Raw genomic sequence first — 22,063 nt, 5'->3', positions numbered from 1 at the left:
GGCCACGGTGTTTCTGTATCTCTATTATGTTGGTGCGGCTTCGGAACTTTTAAATATCTCGATATATCTCGAAAACTACGCTTCTGATCAAAAAATATCATAGAAGGTAAATTGTAGGAAACATAATTCTCTACAAAAAAGGTCTCTTAACATTTTGCCATAGCTCGCTTCGTTTCCGAGATATTTGCAGATCTATCTCAAGGGAAGGGGCCTGACGGACATATTTCGAAATATTTCTTATTCTTGTTGTTCTTCTTCTGCACAGCTAAGCTGGAAGTGGCATTTGCAGCTCGCAACAGTGCAGAGTTATCTCAGAGAAAGAGGCCACGGTGTTTCTGTATCTCTATTATGTTGGTGCGGCTTCGGAACTTTTAAATATCTCGATATATCTCGAAAACTACGCTTCTGATCAAAAAATGTCATAGAACATAAAGTGTAGGAAACATAATTCTCTACAAAAAAGGTCTCTTAACATTTTGCCATAGCTCGTTTCGTTTCCGAGATATTTGCAGATATATCTCAAGGGAAGGGGCCTGACGGACATATTTCGAGATATTTCTTCTTCTTGTTGTTCTTCTTCTGCACACCTAAGCTGGAAGTGGCATTTGCAGCTCGCAATAGTGCAGAGTTATCTCAAAGAAAGGGGCCACGGTGTTTCTGTATCTCTATTATGTTGGTGCGGCTTCGGACCTTTTAAATATCTTGATATATCTCGAGAACTACGCATCTGATCAAAAAATATCATACAACATAAAAAGTAGGAAACTTAATTCTCTACAAAAAAGGTCTCTTAAGATTTTGCCTTAGCTCGCTTCGTTTCCGAGATATCTGCAGATTTATCTCAAGGGAAGGTGCCTGAGGGACATATTTCGAGATATTTCTTCTTCTTGTTGTTCTTCTTCTGCACAGCTAAGCTGGAAGTGGCATTTGCAGCTCGCAATAGTGCAGAGTTATCTCAGAGAAAGAGGCCACGGTGTTTCTGTATCTCTATTATGTTGGTGCGGCTTCGGAACTTTTAAATATCTCGATATATCTCGAAAACTACGCTTCTGATCAAAAAATATCATAGAACATAAAGTGTAGGAAACATAATTCTCTACAAAAAAGGTCTGTTAACATTTTGCCATAGCTCGTTTCGTTTCCGAGATATTTGCAGATATATCTCAAGGGAAGGGGCCTGACGGACATATTTCGAGATATTTCTTCTTCTTGTTGTTCTTCTTCTGCACAGCTAAACTGGAAGTGGCATTTCCACCTCGCAATAGCGCAGAGTTATCTCAAAGAAAGGGGCCACGGTGTTTCTGTATCTCTATTATGTTGGTGCGGCTTCGGAACTTTTAAATATCTTGATACATCTCGAGAACTACGCATCTGATCAAAAAATATCATAGAACATAAAAAGTAGGAAACTTAATTCTCTACAAAAAAGGTCTCTTAAGATTTTGCCATAGCTCGTTTGGTTTCCGAGATATTTGCAGATATATCTCAAGGGATGGGTCCTGACGGACATATTTCGAGATATTTCTTCTTGTTGTTCTTCTTCTGCACAGCTAAGCTGGAAGTGGCATTTGCGGCTCGCACTAGTGCAGAGTTATGTCAAAGAAAGGGGCCACGGTGTTTCTGTATCTCTATTATGTTGGTGCGGCTTCGGAACTTTTAAATATCTCGATATATCTGGAAAACTACGCTTCTGATCAAAAAATATCATAGAACGTAAAAAGTAGGAAACTTAATTCTCTACAAATAAGGTCTCTTAACATTTTGCCATAGCTCGCTTCGTTTCCGAGATATTTGCAGATTTATCTCAAGGGAAGGGGCCTGACGGACATATTTCGAGATATTTCTTCTTCTTGTTGTTCTTCTTCTGCACAGCTAAGCTGGAAGTGGCATTTGCAGCTCGCAATAGTGCAGAGATATCTCAAAGAAAGGGGCCACGGTGTTTCTGTATCTCTATTATGTTGGTGCGGCTTCGGAACTTTTAAATATCTTGATATATCTCGAGAACTACGCGTCTGATCAAAAAATATCATAGAACATAAAAAGTAGGAAACTTAATTCTCTACAAAAACGGTCTCTTAACATTTTGCCATAGCTCGCTTCGTTTCCGAGATATTTGCAGATTTATCTCAAGGGAAGGGGCCTGACGGACATATTTCGAGATATTTCTTCTTCTTGTTGTTCTTCTTCTGCACAGCTAAGCTGGAAGTGGCATTTGCGGCTCGCACTAGTGCACAGTTATCTCAAAGAAAGGGGCCACGGTGTTTCTGTATCTCTATTATGTTGGTAAGGCTTCGGAACTTTTAAATATCTCGATATATCTCGAAAACTACGCTTCTGATCAAAAAATATCATAGAACATAAATTGTAGAAAACATAATTCTCTACAAAAAACGTCTCTTAACATTTTGCCATAGCTCGCTTCGTTTCCGAGATATTTGCAGATTCAGCTCAAAGGAACTGGCCTGACGGACATATTTCGAGATATTTCTTCTTCTTGTTGTTCTTCCTCTGCACAGCTAAGCTGGAAGTGGCATTTGCAGCTCGCAATAGTGCAGAGTTATCTCAAAGAAAGGGGCCACGGTGTTTCTGTATCTCTATTATGTTGGTGCGGCTTCGGAACTTTTAAATATCTTGATATATCTCGAGAACTACGCATCTGATCAAAAAATATCATAGAACATGAAAAGTAGGAAACTTAATTCTCTACAAAAAAGGTCTCTTAACATTTTGCCATAGCTCGCTTCGTTTCCGAGATATTTGCATATTTATCTCAAGGGAAGGGGCCTGACGGACATATTTCGAGATATTTCTTCTTCTTGTTGTTCTTCTTCTGCACAGCTAAGCTGGAAGTGGCATTTACAGCTCGCACTAGTGCAGAGTTATCTCAAAGAAAGGGGCCACGGTGTTTCTGTATCTCTATTATGTTGGTGCGGCTTCGGAACTTTTAAATATCTCGATATATCGCGAAAACTACGCTTCTGATCAAAAAATATCGTAGAACATAAATTGTAGGAAACATAATTCTCTACAAAAAAGGTCTCTTAACATTTGGCCATAGCTCTCTTTGTTTCCGAGATATTTCCAGATTTATCTCAAGGGAAGGGGCCTGACGGACATATTTCGAGATATTTCTTCTTCTTGTTGTTCTTCTTCTGCACAGCTGAGCTGGCAGTGGCATTTGTAGCTCGCAATAGTGCAGAGTTATCTCAAAGAAAGGGGCCACGGTGTTTCTGTATCTCTATTATGTTGGTGCGGCTTCGGAACTTTTAAATATCTCGATATATCTCGAAAACTACGCTTCTGATCAAAAAATATCATAGAACATAAATTGTAGGAAACATAATTCTCGACAAAAAAGGTCTCTTAACATTTTGCCATAGCTCGCTTCGTTTCCGAGATATTTGCAGATATATCTCAAGGGAAGGGGCCTGACGGACATATTTCGAGATATTTCTTCTTCTTGTTGTTCTTCTTCTGCACAGCTAAGCTGGAAGTGGCATTTACAGCTCGCAATAGTGCAGAGTTATCTCAAAGAAAGGGGCCACGGTGTTTCTGTATCTCTATTATGTTGGTGCGGCTTCGGAACTTTTAAATATCTTGATATATCTCGAGAACTACGCATCTGATCAAAAAATATCATAGAACATAAAAAGTAGGAAACTTAATTCTCTACAAAAAAGGTCTCTTAACATTTTGCCATAGCTCGCTTCGTTTCCGAGATATTTGCAGATTTATCTCAAGGGAAGGGGCCTAACGGACATATTTCGAGATATTTCTTCTTCTTGTTGTTCTTCTTCTGCACAGCTAAGCTGGAAGTGGCATTTGCTGCTCGCGCTAGTGCAGAGTTATCTCAAAGAAAGGGGCCACGGTGTTTCTGTATCTCTATTATGTTGGTGCGGCTTCGGAACTTTTAAATATCTTGATATATCCCGAGAACTACGCATCTGATCAAAAAATATCATAGAACATAAAAAGTAGGAAACTTAATTCTCTTCCAAAAATGTCTCTTAACATTTTGCCATAGCTCGCTTCGTTTCCGAGATATTTGCAGATTTATCTCAAGGGAAGGGGCCTGACGGACATATTTCGAGATATTTCTTCTTCTTGCTGTTCTTCTTCTGCACAGCTAAGCTAGAAGTGGCATTTGCGGCTCGCACTAGTGCAGAGTTATCTCAAAGAAAGGGGCCACGGTGTTTCTGTATCTCTATTATGTTGGTGCGGATTCGGAACTTTTAAATATCTCGATATATCTCGAAAACTACGCTTCTGATCAAAAAATATCATAGAACATAAATTGTAGGAAACATAATTCTCTACAAAAAAGGTCTCTTAACATTTTGCCATAGCTCGCTTCGTTTCCGAGATATTTGCAGATATATCTCAAGGGCAGGGGCCTGACGGACATATATCGAGATATTTCTTCTTCTTGTTGTTCTTCTTCTGCACAGCTAAGCTGGAAGTGGCATTTACAGCTCGCAATAGTGCAGAGTTATCTCAAAGAAAGGGGCCACGGTGTTTCTGTATCTCTATTATGTTGGTGCGGCTTCGGAACTTTTAAATATCTTGATATATCTCGAGAACTACGCATCTGATCAAAAAATATCATACAACATAAAAAGTAGGAAGCTTAATTCTCTACAAAAAAGGTCTCTTAACATTTTGCCATAGCTCTCTTCGTTTCCGAGATATTTGCAGATTTATCTCAAGGGAAGGGGCCTGACGGACATATTTCGAGATACTTCTTCTTCTTGTTGTTCTTCTTCTGCACAGCTAAGCTGGAAGTGGCATTTGCAGCTCGCAATAGTGCAGAGTTATCTCAAAGAAAGGGGCCACGGTGTTTCTGTATCTCTATTATGTTGGTGCGGCTTCGGAACTTTTAAATATCTTGATATATCTCGAGAACTACGCATCTGATCAAAAAATATCATAGAACATAAATTGTAGGAAACATAATTCTCTACAAAAAAGGTCTCTTAACATTTTGCCATAGCTCGCTTCGTTTCCGAGATATTTGCAGATATATCTCAAGGGCAGGGGCCTGACGGACATATTTCGAGATATTTCTTCTTCTTGTTGTTCTTCTTCTGCACAGCTAAGCTGGAAGTGGCATTTACAGCTCGCAATAGTGCAGAGTTATCTCAAAGAAAGGGGCCACGGTGTTTCTGTATCTCTATTATGTTGGTGCGGCTTCGGAACTTTTAAATATCTTGATATATCTCGAGAACTACGCATCTGATCAAAAAATATCATACAACATAAAAAGTAGGAAACTTAATTCTCTACAAAAAAGGTCTCTTAACATTTTGCCATAGCTCTCTTCGTTTCCGAGATATTTGCAGATTTATCTCAAGGGAAGGGGCCTGACGGACATATTTCGAGATACTTCTTCTTCTTGTTGTTCTTCTTCTGCACAGCTAAGCTGGAAGTGGCATTTGCAGCTCGCAATAGTGCAGAGTTATCTCAAAGAAAGGGGCCACGGTGTTTCTGTATCTCTATTATGTTGGTGCGGCTTCGGAACTTTTAAATATCTTGATATATCTCGAGAACTACGCATCTGATCAAAAAATATCATAGAACATAAATTGTAGGAAACATAATTCTCTACAAAAAAGGTCTCTTAACATTTTGCCATAGCTCGCTTCGTTTCCGAGATATTTGCAGATATATCTCAAGGGCAGGGGCCTGACGGACATATTTCGAGATATTTCTTCTTCTTGTTGTTCTTCTTCTGCACAGCTAAGCTGGAAGTGGCATTTACAGCTCGCAATAGTGCAGAGTTATCTCAAAGAAAGGGGCCACGGTGTTTCTGTATCTCTATTATGTTGGTGCGGCTTCGGAACTTTTAAATATCTTGATATATCTCGAGAACTACGCATCTGATCGAAAAATATCATAGAACATAAAAAGTAGGAAACTTAATTCTCTACAAAAAAGGTCTCTTAACATTTTGCCATAGCTCGCTTCGTTTCCGAGATATTTGCATATTTATCTCAAGGGAAGGGGCCTGACGGACATATTTCGAGATATTTCTTCTTCTTGTTGTTCTTCTTCTGCACAGCTAAGCTGGAAGTGGCATTTACAGCTCGCAATAGTGCAGAGTTATCTCAAAGAAAGGGGCCACGGTGTTTCTGTATCTCTATTATGTTGGTGCGGCTTCGGAACTTTTAAATATCTTGATATATCTCGAGAACTACGCATCTGATCAAAAAATATCATAGAACATGAAAAGTAGGAAACTTAATTCTCTACAAAAAAGGTCTCTTAACATTTTGCAATAGCTCTCTTCGTTTCCGAGATATTTGCAGATTTATCTCAAGGGAAGGGGCCTGACGGACATATTTCGATATATTTCTTCTTCTTGTTGTTCTTCTTCTGCACAGCTAAGCTGGAAGTGGCATTTCCGGCTCGCACTAGTGCAGAGTTATCTCAAAGAAAGGGGCCACGGTGTTTCTGTATCTCTATTATGTTGGTGCGGCTTCGGAACTTTTAAATATCTCGATATATCTCGAAAACTACGCTTCTGATCAAAAAATATCATACAACATAAAAAGTAGGAAACTTAATTCTCTACAAAAAAGGTCTCTTAACATTTTGCCATAGCTCGCTTCGTTTCCGAGATATTTGCAGATTTATCTCAAGGGAAGGGGCCTGACGGACATATTTCGAGATATTTCTTCTTCTTGTTGTTCTTCTTCTGCACAGCTAAGCTGGAAGTGGCATTTGCAGCTCGCAATAGTGCAGAGTTATCTCAAAGAAAGGGGCCACGGTGTTTCTGTATCTCTATTATGTTGGTGCGGCTTCGGAACTTTTAAACATCTTGATATATCTCGAGAACTACGCGTCTGATCAAAAAATATCATAGAACATAAAAAGTAGGAAACTTAATTCTCTACAAAAAAGGTCTCTTAACATTTTGCCATAGCTCGCTTCGTTTCCGAGATATTTGCATATTTATCTCAAGGGAAGGGGCCTGACGGACATATTTCGAGATATTTCTTCTTCTTGTTGTTCTTCTTCTGCACAGCTAAGCTGGAAGTGGCATTTCCGGCTCGCACTAGTGCAGAGTTATCTCAAAGAAAGGGGCCACGGTGTTTCTGTATCTCTATTATGTTGGTGCGGCTTCGGAACTTTTAAATATCTCGATATATCTCGAAAACTACGCTTCTGATCAAAAAATATCATACAACATAAAAAGTAGGAAACTTAATTCTCTACAAAAAAGGTCTCTTAACATTTTGCCATAGCTCGCTTCGTTTCCGAGATATTTGCAGATTTATCTCAAGGGAAGGGGCCTAACGGACATATTTCGAGATATTTCTTCTTCTTGTTGTTCTTCTTCTGCACAGCTAAACTGGAAGTGGCATTTGCAGGTCGCAATAGTGCAGAGTTATCTCAAAGAAAGGGGCCACGGTGTTTCTGTATCTCTATTATGTTGGTGCGGCTTCGGAACTTTTAAATATCTCGATATATCTCGAAAACTACGCTTCTGATCAAAAAATATCATAGAACATAAAAAGTAGGAAACTTAATTCTCTACAAAAAAGGTCTCTTAACATTTTGCCATAGCTCGCTTCGTTTCCGAGATATTTGCAGATTTATCTCAAGGGAAGGGGCCTAACGGACATATTTCGAGATATTTCTTCTTCTTGTTGTTCTTCTTCTGCACAGCTAAACTGGAAGTGGCATTTCCAGCTCGCAATAGTGCAGAGTTATCTCAAAGAAAGGGGCCACGGTGTTTCTGTATCTCTATTATGTTGGTGCGGCTTCGGAACTTTTAAATATCTTGATATATCTCGAGAACTACGCATCTGATCAAAAAATATCATAGAACATAAAAAGTAGGAAACTTAATTCTCTACAAAAAAGGTCTCTTAACATTTTGCCATAGCTCACTTCGTTTCCGAGATATTTGCAGATATATCTCAAGGGAAGGGGCCTGACGGACATATTTCGAGATATTTCTTCTTCTTGTTGTTCTTCTTCTGCACAGCTGAGCTGGAAGTGGCATTTGCAGGTCGCAATAGTGCAGAGTTATCTCAAAGAAAGGGGCCACGGTGTTTCTGTATCTCTATTATGTTGGTGCGGCTTCGCAACTTTTAAATATCTCGATATATCTCGAAAACTACGCTTCTGATCAAAAAATATCATAGAACGTAAATTGTAGGAAACATTATTCTCTACAAAAAGGGTCTCTTAACATTTTGCCATAGCTCGCTTCGTTTCCGAGATATTTGCAGATTTATCTCAAGGGAAGGGGCCTGACGGACATATTTCGAGATATTTCTTCTTCTTGTTGTTCTTCTTCTGCACAGCTGAGCTGGAAGTGGCATTTCCGGCTCGCACTAGTGCAGAGTTATCTCAAAGAAAGGGGCCACGGTGTTTCTGTATCTCTATTATGTTGGTGCGGCTTCGGAACTTTTAAATATCTTGATATATCTCGAGAACTACGCATCTGATCAAAAAATATCATACAACATGAAAAGTAGGAAACTTAATTCTCTACAAAAAAGGTCTCTTAACATTTTGCCATAGCTCTCTTCGTTTCCGAGATATTTGCAGATTTATCTCAAGGGAAGGGGCCTGACGGACATATTTCGAGATATTTCTTCTTCTTGTTGTTCTTCTTCTGCACAGCTAAGCTGGAAGTGGCATTTGCAGCTCGCAATAGAGCAGAGTTATCTCAAAGAAAGGGGCCACGGTGTTTCTGTATCTCTATTATGTTGGTGCGGCTTCGGAACTTTTAAATATCTTGATATATCTCGAGAACTACTCGTCTGATCAAAAAATATCATAGAACATAAAAAGTAGGAAACTTAATTCTCTACAAAAACTGTCTCTTAACATTTTGCCATAGCTCGCTTCGTTTCCGAGATATTTGCAGATATATCTCAAGGGAAGGGGCCTGACGGACATATTTCGAGATATTTCTTCTTCTTGTTGTTCTTCTTCTGCACAGCTAAACTGGAAGTGGCATTTCCAGCTCGCAATAGTGCAGTGTTATCTCAAAGAAAGGGACCACGGTGTTTCTGTATCTCTATTATGTTGGTGCGGTTTCGGAACTTTTAAATATCTTGATATATCTCGAGAACTACGCATCTGATCAAAAAATATCATAGAACATAAAAAGTAGGAAACTTAATTCTCTACAAATAAGGTCTCTTAACATTTTGCCATAGCTCGCTTCGTTTCCGAGATATTTGCAGATATATCTCAAGGGAAGGGGCCTCACGGACATATTTCGAGATATTTCTTCTTCTTGTTGTTCTTCTTCTGCACAGCTAAACTGGAAGTGGCATTTCCAGCTCGCAATAGTGCAGAGTTATCTCAAAGAAAGGGACCACGGTGTTTCTGTATCTCTATTATGTTGGTGCGGCTTCGGAACTTTTAAATATCTTGATGTATCTCGAGAACTACGCATCTGATCAAAAAATATCATAGAACATGAAAAGTAGGAAACTTAATTCTCTACAAAAAAGGTCTCTTAACATTTTGCCATAGCTCTCTTCGTTTCCGAGATATTTGCAGATTTATCTCAAGGGAAGGGGCCTGACGGACATATTTCGAGATATTTCTTCTTCTTGTTGTTCTTCTTCTGCACAGCTAAACTGGAAGTGGCATTTCCAGCTCGCAATAGTGCAGAGTTATCTCAAAGAAAGGGACCACGGTGTTTCTGTATCTCTATTATGTTGGTGCGGTTTCGGAACTTTTAAATATCTTGATATATCTCGAGAACTACGCATCTGATCAAAAAATATTATAGAACATAAAAAGTAGGAAACTTAATTCTCTACAAATAAGGTCTCTTAACATTTTGCCATAGCTCGCTTCGTTTCCGAGATATTTGCAGATATATCTCAAGGGAAGGGGCCTCACGGACATATTTCGAGATATTTCTTCTTCTTGTTGTTCTTCTTCTGCACAGCTAAGCTGGAAGTGGCATTTGCAGCTCGCAATAGTGCAGAGATATCTCAAAGAAAGGGGCCACGGTGTTTCTGTATCTCTATTATGTTGGTGCGGCTTCGGAACTTTTAAATATCTCGATATATCTCGAAGACTACGCTTCTGATCAAAAAATATCATAGAACATAAATTGTAGGAAACATAATTCTCTACAAAAAACGTCTCTTAACATTTTGCCATAGCTCGCTTCGTTTCCGAGATATTTGCAGATTCAGCTCAAAGGAACTGGCCTGACGGACATATTTCGAGATATTTCTTCTTCTTGTTGTTCTTCCTCTGCACAGCTAAGCTGGAAGTGGCATTTGCAGCTCGCAATAGTGCAGAGTTATCTCAAAGAAAGGGGCCACGGTGCTTCTGTATCTCTATTATGTTGGTGCGGCTTCGGAACTTTTAAATATCTTGATATATCTCGAGAACTACGCATCTGATCAAAAAATATCATAGAACATGAAAAGTAGGAAACTTAATTCTCTACAAAAAAGGTCTCTTAACATTTTGCCATAGCTCGCTTCGTTTCCGAGATATTTGCATATTTATCTCAAGGGAAGGGGCTTGACGGACATATTTCGAGATATTTCTTCTTCTTGTTGTTCTTCTTCTGCACAGCTAAGCTGCAAGTGGCATTTGCGGCTCGCACTAGTGCAGAGTTATCTCAAAGAAAGGGGCCACGGTGTTTCTGTATCTCTATTATGTTGGTGCGGCTTCGGAACTTTTAAATATCTTGATATATCTCGAGAACTACGCATCTGATCAAAAAATATCATACAACATAAAAAGTAGGAAACTTAATTCTCTACAAAAAAGGTCTCTTAACATTTTGCCATAGCTCGCTTCGTTTCCGAGATATTTGCAGATTTATCTCAAGGGAAGGGGCCTGACGGACATATTTCGAGATATTTCTTCTTCTTGTTGTTCTTCTTCTGCACAGCTGAGCTGGAAGTGGCATTTGCAGGTCGCAATAGTGCAGAGTTATCTCAAAGAAAGGGGCCACGGTGTTTCTGTATCTCTATTATGTTGGTGCGGCTTCGGAACTTTTAAATATCTCGATATATCTCGAAAACTACGCTTCTGATCAAAAAATATCATAGAACGTAAATTGTAGGAAACATTATTCTCTACAAAAAAGGTCTCTTAACATTTTGCCATAGCTCGCTTCGTTTCCGAGATATTTGCAGATTCATCTCAAGGGAAGGGGTCTGACGGACATATTTCGAGATATTTCTTCTTCTTGTTGTTCTTCTTCTGCACAGCTAAGCTCGAAGTGGCATTTGCAGCTCGCAATAGTGCAGAGATATCTCAAAGAAAGGGGCCACGGTGTTTCTGTATCTCTATTATGTTGGTGCGTCTTCGGAACTTTTAAATATCTCGATATATCTCGAAAACTACGCTTCTGATCAAAAAATATCATAGAACATAAATTGTAGGAAACATAATTCTCTACAAAAAACGTCTCTTAACATTTTGCCATAGCTCGCTTCGTTTCCGAGATATTTGCAGATTCATCTCAAGGGAAGGGGTCTGACGGACATATTTCGAGATATTTCTTCTTCTTGTTGTTCTTCTTCTGCACAGCTAAGCTCGAAGTGGCATTTGCAGCTCGCAATAGTGCAGAGTTATCTCAAAGAAAGAGGCCACGGTGCTTCTGTACCTCTATTATGTTGGTGCAGCTTCGGAACTTTTAAATATCTTGATATATCTCGAGAACTACGCATCTGATCAAAAAATATCATAGAACATGAAAAGTAGGAAACTTAATTCTCTACAAAAAAGGTCTCTTAACATTTTGCAATAGCTCTCTTCGTTTCCGAGATATTTGCAGATTTATCTCAAGGGAAGGGGCCTGACGGACATATTTCGAGATATTTCTTCTTCTTGTTGTTCTTCTTCTGCACAGCTAAGCTGGAAGTGGCATTTCCGGCTCGCACTAGTGCAGAGTTATCTCAAAGAAAGGGGCCACGGTGTTTCTGTATCTCTATTATGTTGGTGCGGCTTCGGAACTTTTAAATATCTCGATATATCTCGAAAACTACGCTTCTGATCAAAAAATATCATACAACATAAAAAGTAGGAAACTTAATTCTCTACAAAAAAGGTCTCTTAACATTTTGCCATAGCTCGCTTCGTTTCCGAGATATTTGCAGATTTATCTCAAGGGAAGGGGCCTGACGGACATATTTCGAGATATTTCTTCTTCTTGTTGTTCTTCTTCTGCACAGCTAAGCTGGAAGTGGCATTTGCAGCTCGCAATAGTGCAGAGTTATCTCAAAGAAAGGGGCCACGGCGTTTCTGTATCTCTATTATGTTGGTGCGGCTTCGGAACTTTTAAACATCTTGATATATCTCGAGAACTACGCGTCTGATCAAAAAATATCATAGAACATAAAAAGTAGGAAACTTAATTCTCTACAAAAAAGGTCTCTTAACATTTTGCCATAGCTCGCTTCGTTTCCGAGATATTTGCATATTTATCTCAAGGGAAGGGGCCTGACGGACATATTTCGAGATATTTCTTCTTCTTGTTGTTCTTCTTCTGCACAGCTAAGCTGGAAGTGGCATTTCCGGCTCGCACTAGTGCAGAGTTATCTCAAAGAAAGGGGCCACGGTGTTTCTGTATCTCTATTATGTTGGTGCGGCTTCGGAACTTTTAAATATCTCGATATATCTCGAAAACTACGCTTCTCATCAAAAAATATCATACAACATAAAAAGTAGGAAACTTAATTCTCTACAAAAAAGGTCTCTTAACATTTTGCCATAGCTCGCTTCGTTTCCGAGATATTTGCAGATTTATCTCAAGGGAAGGGGCCTAACGGACATATTTCGAGATATTTCTTCTTCTTGTTGTTCTTCTTCTGCACAGCTAAACTGGAAGTGGCATTTGCAGGTCGCAATAGTGCAGAGTTATCTCAAAGAAAGGGGCCACGGTGTTTCTGTATCTCTATTATGTTGGTGCGGCTTCGGAACTTTTAAAGATCTCGATATATCTCGAAAACTACGCTTCTGATCAAAAAATATCATAGAACATAAAAAGTAGGAAACTTAATTCTCTACAAAAAAGGTCTCTTAACATTTTGCCATAGCTCGCTTCGTTTCCGAGATATTTGCAGATTTATCTCAAGGGAAGGGGCCTAACGGACATATTTCGAGATATTTCTTCTTCTTGTTGTTCTTCTTCTGCACAGCTAAACTGGAAGTGGCATTTCCAGCTCGCAATAGTGCAGAGTTATCTCAAAGAAAGGGGCCACGGTGTTTCTGTATCTCTATTATGTTGGTGCGGCTTCGGAACTTTTAAATATCTTGATATATCTCGAGAACTACGCATCTGATCAAAAAATATCATAGAACATAAAAAGTAGGAAACTTAATTCTCTACAAAAAAGGTCTCTTAACATTTTGCCATAGCTCACTTCGTTTCCGAGATATTTGCAGATATATCTCAAGGGAAGGGGCCTGACGGACATATTTCGAGATATTTCTTCTTCTTGTTGTTCTTCTTCTGCACAGCTGAGCTGGAAGTGGCATTTGCAGGTCGCAATAGTGCAGAGTTATCTCAAAGAAAGGGGCCACGGTGTTTCTGTATCTCTATTATGTTGGTGCGGCTTCGCAACTTTTAAATATCTCGATATATCTCGAAAACTACGCTTCTGATCAAAAAATATCATACAACATAAAAAGTAGGAAACTTAATTCTCTACAAAAAAGGTCTCTTAACATTTTGCCATAGCTCGCTTCGTTTCCGAGATATTTGCAGATTTATCTCAAGGGAAGGGGCCTAACGGACATATTTCGAGATATTTCTTCTTCTTGTTGTTCTTCTTCTGCACAGCTAAACTGGAAGTGGCATTTGCAGGTCGCAATAGTGCAGAGTTATCTCAAAGAAAGGGGCCACGGTGTTTCTGTATCTCTATTATGTTGGTGCGGCTTCGGAACTTTTAAATATCTCGATATATCTCGAAAACTACGCTTCTGATCAAAAAATATCATAGAACATAAAAAGTAGGAAACTTAATTCTCTACAAAAAAGGTCTCTTAACATTTTGCCATAGCTCGCTTCGTTTCCGAGATATTTGCAGATTTATCTCAAGGGAAGGGGCCTAACGGACATATTTCGAGATATTTCTTCTTCTTGTTGTTCTTCTTCTGCACAGCTAAACTGGAAGTGGCATTTCGAGCTCGCAATAGTGCAGAGTTATCTCAAAGAAAGGGGCCACGGTGTTTCTGTATCTCTATTATGTTGGTGCGGCTTCGGAACTTTTAAATATCTTGATATATCTCGAGAACTACGCATCTGATCAAAAAATATCATAGAACATAAAAAGTAGGAAACTTAATTCTCTACAAAAAAGGTCTCTTAACATTTTGCCATAGCTCACTTCGTTTCCGAGATATTTGCAGATATATCTCAAGGGAAGGGGCCTGACGGACATATTTCGAGATATTTCTTCTTCTTGTTGTTCTTCTTCTGCACAGCTGAGCTGGAAGTGGCATTTGCAGGTCGCAATAGTGCAGAGTTATCTCAAAGAAAGGGGCCACGGTGTTTCTGTATCTCTATTATGTTGGTGCGGCTTCGCAACTTTTAAATATCTCGATATATCTCGAAAACTACGCTTCTGATCAAAAAATATCATAGAACGTAAATTGTAGGAAACATTATTCTCTACAAAAAGGGTCTCTTAACATTTTGCCATAGCTCGCTTCGTTTCCGAGATATTTGCAGATTCATCTCAAGGGAAGGGGTCTGACGGACATATTTCGAGATATTTCTTCTTCTTGTTGTTCTTCTTCTGCACATCTAAGCTCGAAGTGGCATTTGCAGCTCGCAATAGTGCAGAGTTATCTCAAAGAAAGGGGCCACGGTGTTTCTGTATCTCTATTATGTTGGTGCGGCTTCGGAACTTTTAAATATCTTGATATATCTCGAGAACTACGCATCTGATCAAAAAATATCATACTACATAAAAAGTAGGAAACTTATTTCTCTACAAGAAAGGTCTCTAAACATTTTGCCATAGCTCGCTTCGTTTCCCAGATATTTGCAGATTTATCTCAAGGGAAGGGGCCTGACGGACATATTTCGAGAAGTTTCTTCTTCTTGTTGTTCTTCTTCTGCACAGCTAAGCTGGAAGTGGCATTTGCGGCTCGCACTAGTGCACAGTTATCTCAAAGAAAGGGGCCACGGTGTTTCTGTATCTCTAATATGTTGGTGCGGCTTCGGAACTTTTAAGTATCTCGATATATCTCGAAAACTACGCTTCTGATCAAAAAATATCATAGAACATAAATTGTAGGAAACATAATTCTCTACAAAAAACGTCTCTTAACATTTTGCCATAGCTCGCTCCGTTTCCGAGATATTTGCAGATTCAGCTCAAAGGAACTGGCCTGACGGACATATTTCGAGATATTTCTTCTTCTTGTTGTTCTTCCTCTGCACAGCTAAGCTGGAAGTGGCATTTGCGGCTCGCACTAGTGCAGAGTTATCTCAAAGAAAGGGGCCACGGTGTTTCTGTATCCCTATTATGTTGGTGCGGCTTCGGAACTTTTAAATATCTTGATATATCTCGAGAACTACGCATCTGATCAAAAAATATCATAGAACATGAAAAGTAGGAGACTTAATTCCCTACAAAAAAGGTCTCTTAACATTTTGCCATAGCTCGCTTCGTTTCCGAGATATTTGCAGATTTATCTCAAGGGAAGGGGCCTGACGGACATATTTCGAGATATTTCTTCTTCTTGTTGTTCTTCTTCTGCACAGCTAAGCTGGAAGTGGCATTTACAGCTCGCAATAGTGCAGAGTTATCTCAAAGAAAGGGGCCACGGTGTTTCTGTATCTCTATTATGTTGGTGCGGCTTCGGAACTTTTAAATATCTCGATATATCTCGAAAACTACGCTTCTGATCAAAAAATATCATAGAACATAAATTGTAGGAAACATAATTCTCTACAAAAAAGGTCTCTTAACATTTTGCCATAGCTCGCTTCGTTTCCGAGATATTTGCAGATATATCTCAAGGGAAGGGGCCTGACGGACATACTTCGAGATATTTCTTCTTCTTGTTGTTCTTCTTCTGCACAGCTAAGCTGGAAGTGGCATTTACAGCTCGCAATAGTGCAGAGTTATCTCAAAGAAAGGGGCCACGGTGTTTCTGTATCTCTATTATGTTGGTGCGGCTTCGGAACTTTTAAATATCTTGATATATCTCGAGAACTACGCATCTGATCAAAAAATATCATAGAACATAAATTGTAGGAAACATAATTCTCTACAAAAAACGTCTCTTAACATTTTGCCATAGCTCGCTTCGTTTCCGAGATATTTGCAGATTCAGCTCAAAGGAACTGGCCTGACGGACATATTTCGAGATATTTCTTCTTCTTGTTGTTCTTCTTCTGCACAGCTAAGCTGGAAGTGGCATTTGCAGCTCGCACTAGTGCAGAGTTATCTCAAAGAAAGGGGCCACGGTGTTTCTGTATCTCTATTATGTTGGTGTGGCTTCGGAACTTTTAAATATCTTGATATATCTCGAGAACTACGCATCTGATCAAAAAATATCATAGAACATAAAAAGTAGGAAACTTAATTCTCTACAAAAAAGGTTTCTTAACGTTTTGCCATAGCTCGCTTCGTTTCCGAGATATTTGCAGATTTATCTCAAGGGAAGGGGCCTGTCGGACAGATTTCGAGATATTTCTTCTTCTTGTTGTTCTTCTTCTGCACAGCTAAGCTGAAAGTGGCATTTACAGCTCACAATAGTGCAGAGTTATCTCACAGAAAGGGGCCACGGTGTTTCTGTATCTCTATTATGTTGGTGCGGCTTCGGAACTTTTAAATATCTCGATATATCTCGAAAACCACGCTTCTGATAAAAAATATCATACAACATAAAAAGTAGGAAACTTAATTCTCTACAAAAAAGGTCTCTTAACGTTTTGCAATAGCTCGCTTCGTTTCCGAGATATTTGCAGATTTATCTCAAGGGAAGGGTCCTGACGGACATATTTCGAGATATTTCTTCTTCTTGTTGTTCTTCTTCTGCACAGCTAAACTGGAAGTGGCATTTCCAGCTCGCAATAGTGCAGAGTTATCCCAAAGAAAGGGGCCACGATGTTTCTGTATCTCTATTATGTTGGTGCGGCTTCGGAACTTTTAAATATCTCGATATATCTCGAAAACTACGCTTCTGATCAAAAAATATCATACAACATAAATTGTAGGAAACATAATTCTCTACAAAAAAGGTCTCTTAACATTATGCCATAGCTCGCTTCGTTTCCGAGATATTTGCAGATTTATCTCAAGGGAAGGGGCCTGACGGACATATTTGGAGATATTTCTTCCTCTTGTTGTTCTTCTTCCGCACAGCTAAGCTGGAAGCGGCATTTGCAGCGCGCAATAGTGCAGAGTTATCTCAAAGAAAGGGGCCACGGTGTTTCTGTATCTCTATTATGTTGGTGCGGCTTCGGAACTTTTAAATATCTTGATATATCTCGAGAACTATGCATCTGATCAAAAAATATCATACTACATAAAAAGTAGGAAACTTAATTCTCTACAAGAAAGGTCTCTAAACATTTTGCCATAGCTCGCTTCGTTTCCGAGATATTTGCAGATTTATCTCAAGGGAAGGGGCCTGTCGGACATATTTCGAGATATTTCTTCTTCTTGTTGCTCTTCTTCTGCACAGCTAAGCTGGAAGTGGCATTTGCGGCTCGCACTAGTGCAGAGTTATCTCAAAGAAAGGGGCCACGGTGTTTCTGTATCTCTATTATGTTGGTGCGGCTTCGGAACTTTTAAATATCTCGATATATCTCGAAAACTACGCTTCTGATCAAAAAATATCATAGAACATAAATTGTAGGAAACATAATTCTCTACAAAAAACGTCTCTTAACATTTTGCCATAGCTCGCTTCGTTTCCGAGATATTTGCAGATTTATCTCAAGGGAAGTGGCCTGACGGACATATTTCGAGATATTTCTTCTTCTTGTTGTTCTTCTTCTGCACAGCTAAGCTGGAAGTGGCATTTGCGGCTCGCACTAGTGCAGAGTTATCTCAAAGAAAGGGGCCACGGTGTTTCTGTATCCCTATTATGTTGGTGCGGCTTCGGAACTTTTAAATATCTCGATATATCTCGAAAACTACGCTTCTGATCAAAAAATATCATAGAACATAAATTGTAGGAAACATAATTCTCTACAAAAAACGTCTCTTAACATTTTGCCATAGCTCGCTTCGTTTCCGAGATATTTGCAGATTCAGGTCAAAGGAACTGGCCTGACGGACATATTTCGAGATATTTCTTCTTCTTGTTGTTCTTCCTCTGCACAGCTAAGCGGGAAGTGGCATTTGCAGCTCGCAATAGTGCAGAGTTATCTCAAAGAAAGGGGCCACGGTGTTTCTGTATCTCTATTATGTTGGTGCGGCTTCGGAACTTTTAAATATCTTGATATATCTCGAGAACTACGCATCTGATCAAAAAATATCATAGAACATAAAAAGTAGGAAACTTAATTCTCTACAAAAAACGTCTCTTAACATTTTGCCATAGCTCGCTTCGTTTCCGAGATATTTGCAGATTTATCTCAAGGGAAGGGGCCTGACGGACATATTTCGAGATATTTCTGCTTCTTGTTGTTCTTCTTCTGCACAGCTAAGCTGGAAGTGGCACTTGCAGCTCGCACTAGTGCAGAGTTATCTCAAAGAAAGGGGCCACGGTGTTTCTGTATCTCTATTATGTTGGTACGGCTTCGGAACTTTTAAATATCTCGATATATCTCGAAAACTACGCTTCTGATCAAAAAATTTCGTAGAACATAAATTGTAGGAAACATAATTCTCTACAAAAAAGGTCTCTTAACATTTTGCGATAGCTCGCTTCGTTTCCGAGATATTTGCAGATTTATCTCAAGGGAAGGGGCCTGACGGACATATTTCGAGATATTTCTTCTTCTTGTTGTTCTTCTTCTGCACAGCTGAGCTGGAAGTGGCATTTGCGGCTCGCACTAGTGCAGAGTTATCTCAAAGAAAGGGGCCACGGTGTTTCTGTATCTCTATTATGTTGGTGCGGCTTCGGAACTTTTAAATATCTCGATATATCTCGAAAACTACGCTTCTGATCAAAAAATATCATAGAACATAAATTGTAGGAAACATAATTCTCTACAAAAAACGTCTCTTAACATTTTGCCATAGCTCGCTTCGTTTCCGAGATATTTGCAGATTCAGCTCAAAGGAACTGGCCTGACGGACATATTTCGAGATATTTCTTCTTCTTGTTGTTCTTCCTCTGCACAGCTAAGCTGGAAGTGGCATTTACAGCTCGCAATAGTGCAGAGTTATCTCAAAGAAAGGGGCCACGGTGTTTCTGTATCTCTATTATGTTGGTGCGGCTTCGGAACTTTTAAATATCTCGATATATCTCGAAAACTACGCTTCTGATCAAAAAATATCATAGAACATAAATTGTAGGAAACATAATTCTCTACAAAAAACGTCTCAACATTTTGCCATAGCTCGCTTCGTTTCCGAGATATTTGCAGATTCAGCTCAAAGGAACTGGCCTGACGGACATATTTCGAGATATTTCTTCTTCTTGTTGTTCTTCCTCTGCACAGCTAAGCTGGAAGTGGCATTTGCAGCTCGCAATAGTGCAGAGTTATCTCAAAGAAAGGGGCCACGGTGTTTCTGTATCTCTATTATGTTGGTGCGGCTTCGGAACTTTTAAATATCTTGATATATCTCGAAAACTACGCTTCTGATCAAAAAATATCATAGAACATAAATTGTAGGAAACATAATTCTCTACAAAAAACGTCTCTTAACATTTTGCCATAGCTCGCTTCGTTTCCGAGATATTTGCAGATTCAGGTCAAAGGAACTGGCCTGACGGACATATTTCGAGATATTTCTTCTTCTTGTTGTTCTTCCTCTGCACAGCTAAGCGGGAAGTGGCATTTGCAGCTCGCAATAGTGCAGAGTTATCTCAAAGAAAGGGGCCACGGTGTTTCTGTATCTCTATTATGTTGGTGCGGCTTCGGAACTTTTAAATATCTTGATATATCTCGAGAACTACGCATCTGATCAAAAAATATCATAGAACATAAAAAGTAGGAAACTTAATTCTCTACAAAAAACGTCTCTTAACATTTTGCCATAGCTCGCTTCGTTTCCGAGATATTTGCAGATTTATCTCAAGGGAAGGGGCCTGACGGACATATTTCGAGATATTTCTGCTTCTTGTTGTTCTTCTTCTGCACAGCTAAGCTGGAAGTGGCACTTGCAGCTCGCACTAGTGCAGAGTTATCTCAAAGAAAGGGGCCACGGTGTTTCTGTATCTCTATTATGTTGGTACGGCTTCGGAACTTTTAAATATCTCGATATATCTCGAAAACTACGCTTCTGATCAAAAAATATCATAGAACATAAATTGTAGGAAACATAATTCTCTACAAAAAACGTCTCTTAACATTTTGCCATAGCTCGCTTCGTTTCCGAGATATTTGCAGATTCAGCTCAAAGGAACTGGCCTGACGGACATATTTCGAGATATTTCTTCTTCTTGTTGTTCTTCTTCTGCACAGCTAAACTGGAAGTGGCATTTCCAGCTCGCAATAGTGCAGAGTTATCCCAAAGAAAGGGGCCACGATGTTTCTGTATCTCTATTATGTTGGTGCGGCTTCGGAACTTTTAAATATCTCGATATATCTCGAAAACTACGCTTCTGATCAAAAAATATCATACAACATAAATTGTAGGAAACATAATTCTCTACAAAAAAGGTCTCTTAACATTATGCCATAGCTCGCTTCGTTTCCGAGATATTTGCAGATTTATCTCAAGGGAAGGGGCCTGACGGACATATTTGGAGATATTTCTTCCTCTTGTTGTTCTTCTTCCGCACAGCTAAGCTGGAAGCGGCATTTGCAGCGCGCAATAGTGCAGAGTTATCTCAAAGAAAGGGGCCACGGTGTTTCTGTATCTCTATTATGTTGGTGCGGCTTCGGAACTTTTAAATATCTTGATATATCTCGAGAACTATGCATCTGATCAAAAAATATCATACTACATAAAAAGTAGGAAACTTAATTCTCTACAAGAAAGGTCTCTAAACATTTTGCCATAGCTCGCTTCGTTTCCGAGATATTTGCAGATTTATCTCAAGGGAAGGGGCCTGTCGGACATATTTCGAGATATTTCTTCTTCTTGTTGCTCTTCTTCTGCACAGCTAAGCTGGAAGTGGCATTTGCGGCTCGCACTAGTGCAGAGTTATCTCAAAGAAAGGGGCCACGGTGTTTCTGTATCTCTATTATGTTGGTGCGGCTTCGGAACTTTTAAATATCTCGATATATCTCGAAAACTACGCTTCTGATCAAAAAATATCATAGAACATAAATTGTAGGAAACATAATTCTCTACAAAAAACGTCTCTTAACATTTTGCCATAGCTCGCTTCGTTTCCGAGATATTTGCAGATTTATCTCAAGGGAAGTGGCCTGACGGACATATTTCGAGATATTTCTTCTTCTTGTTGTTCTTCTTCTGCACAGCTAAGCTGGAAGTGGCATTTGCGGCTCGCACTAGTGCAGAGTTATCTCAAAGAAAGGGGCCACGGTGTTTCTGTATCCCTATTATGTTGGTGCGGCTTCGGAACTTTTAAATATCTCGATATATCTCGAAAACTACGCTTCTGATCAAAAAATATCATAGAACATAAATTGTAGGAAACATAATTCTCTACAAAAAACGTCTCTTAACATTTTGCCATAGCTCGCTTCGTTTCCGAGATATTTGCAGATTCAGGTCAAAGGAACTGGCCTGACGGACATATTTCGAGATATTTCTTCTTCTTGTTGTTCTTCCTCTGCACAGCTAAGCGGGAAGTGGCATTTGCAGCTCGCAATAGTGCAGAGTTATCTCAAAGAAAGGGGCCACGGTGTTTCTGTATCTCTATTATGTTGGTGCGGCTTCGGAACTTTTAAATATCTTGATATATCTCGAGAACTACGCATCTGATCAAAAAATATCATAGAACATAAAAAGTAGGAAACTTAATTCTCTACAAAAAACGTCTCTTAACATTTTGCCATAGCTCGCTTCGT

This window comes from Osmia lignaria, unplaced genomic scaffold (assembly GCF_051020975.1).
Source record: "Osmia lignaria lignaria isolate PbOS001 unplaced genomic scaffold, iyOsmLign1 scaffold0003, whole genome shotgun sequence".
NCBI lineage: Eukaryota > Metazoa > Arthropoda > Insecta > Hymenoptera > Megachilidae > Osmia > Osmia lignaria.
The sequence above is the reverse complement of the archived record's forward strand: the minus strand, read 5'-3'. Positions refer to the sequence as shown.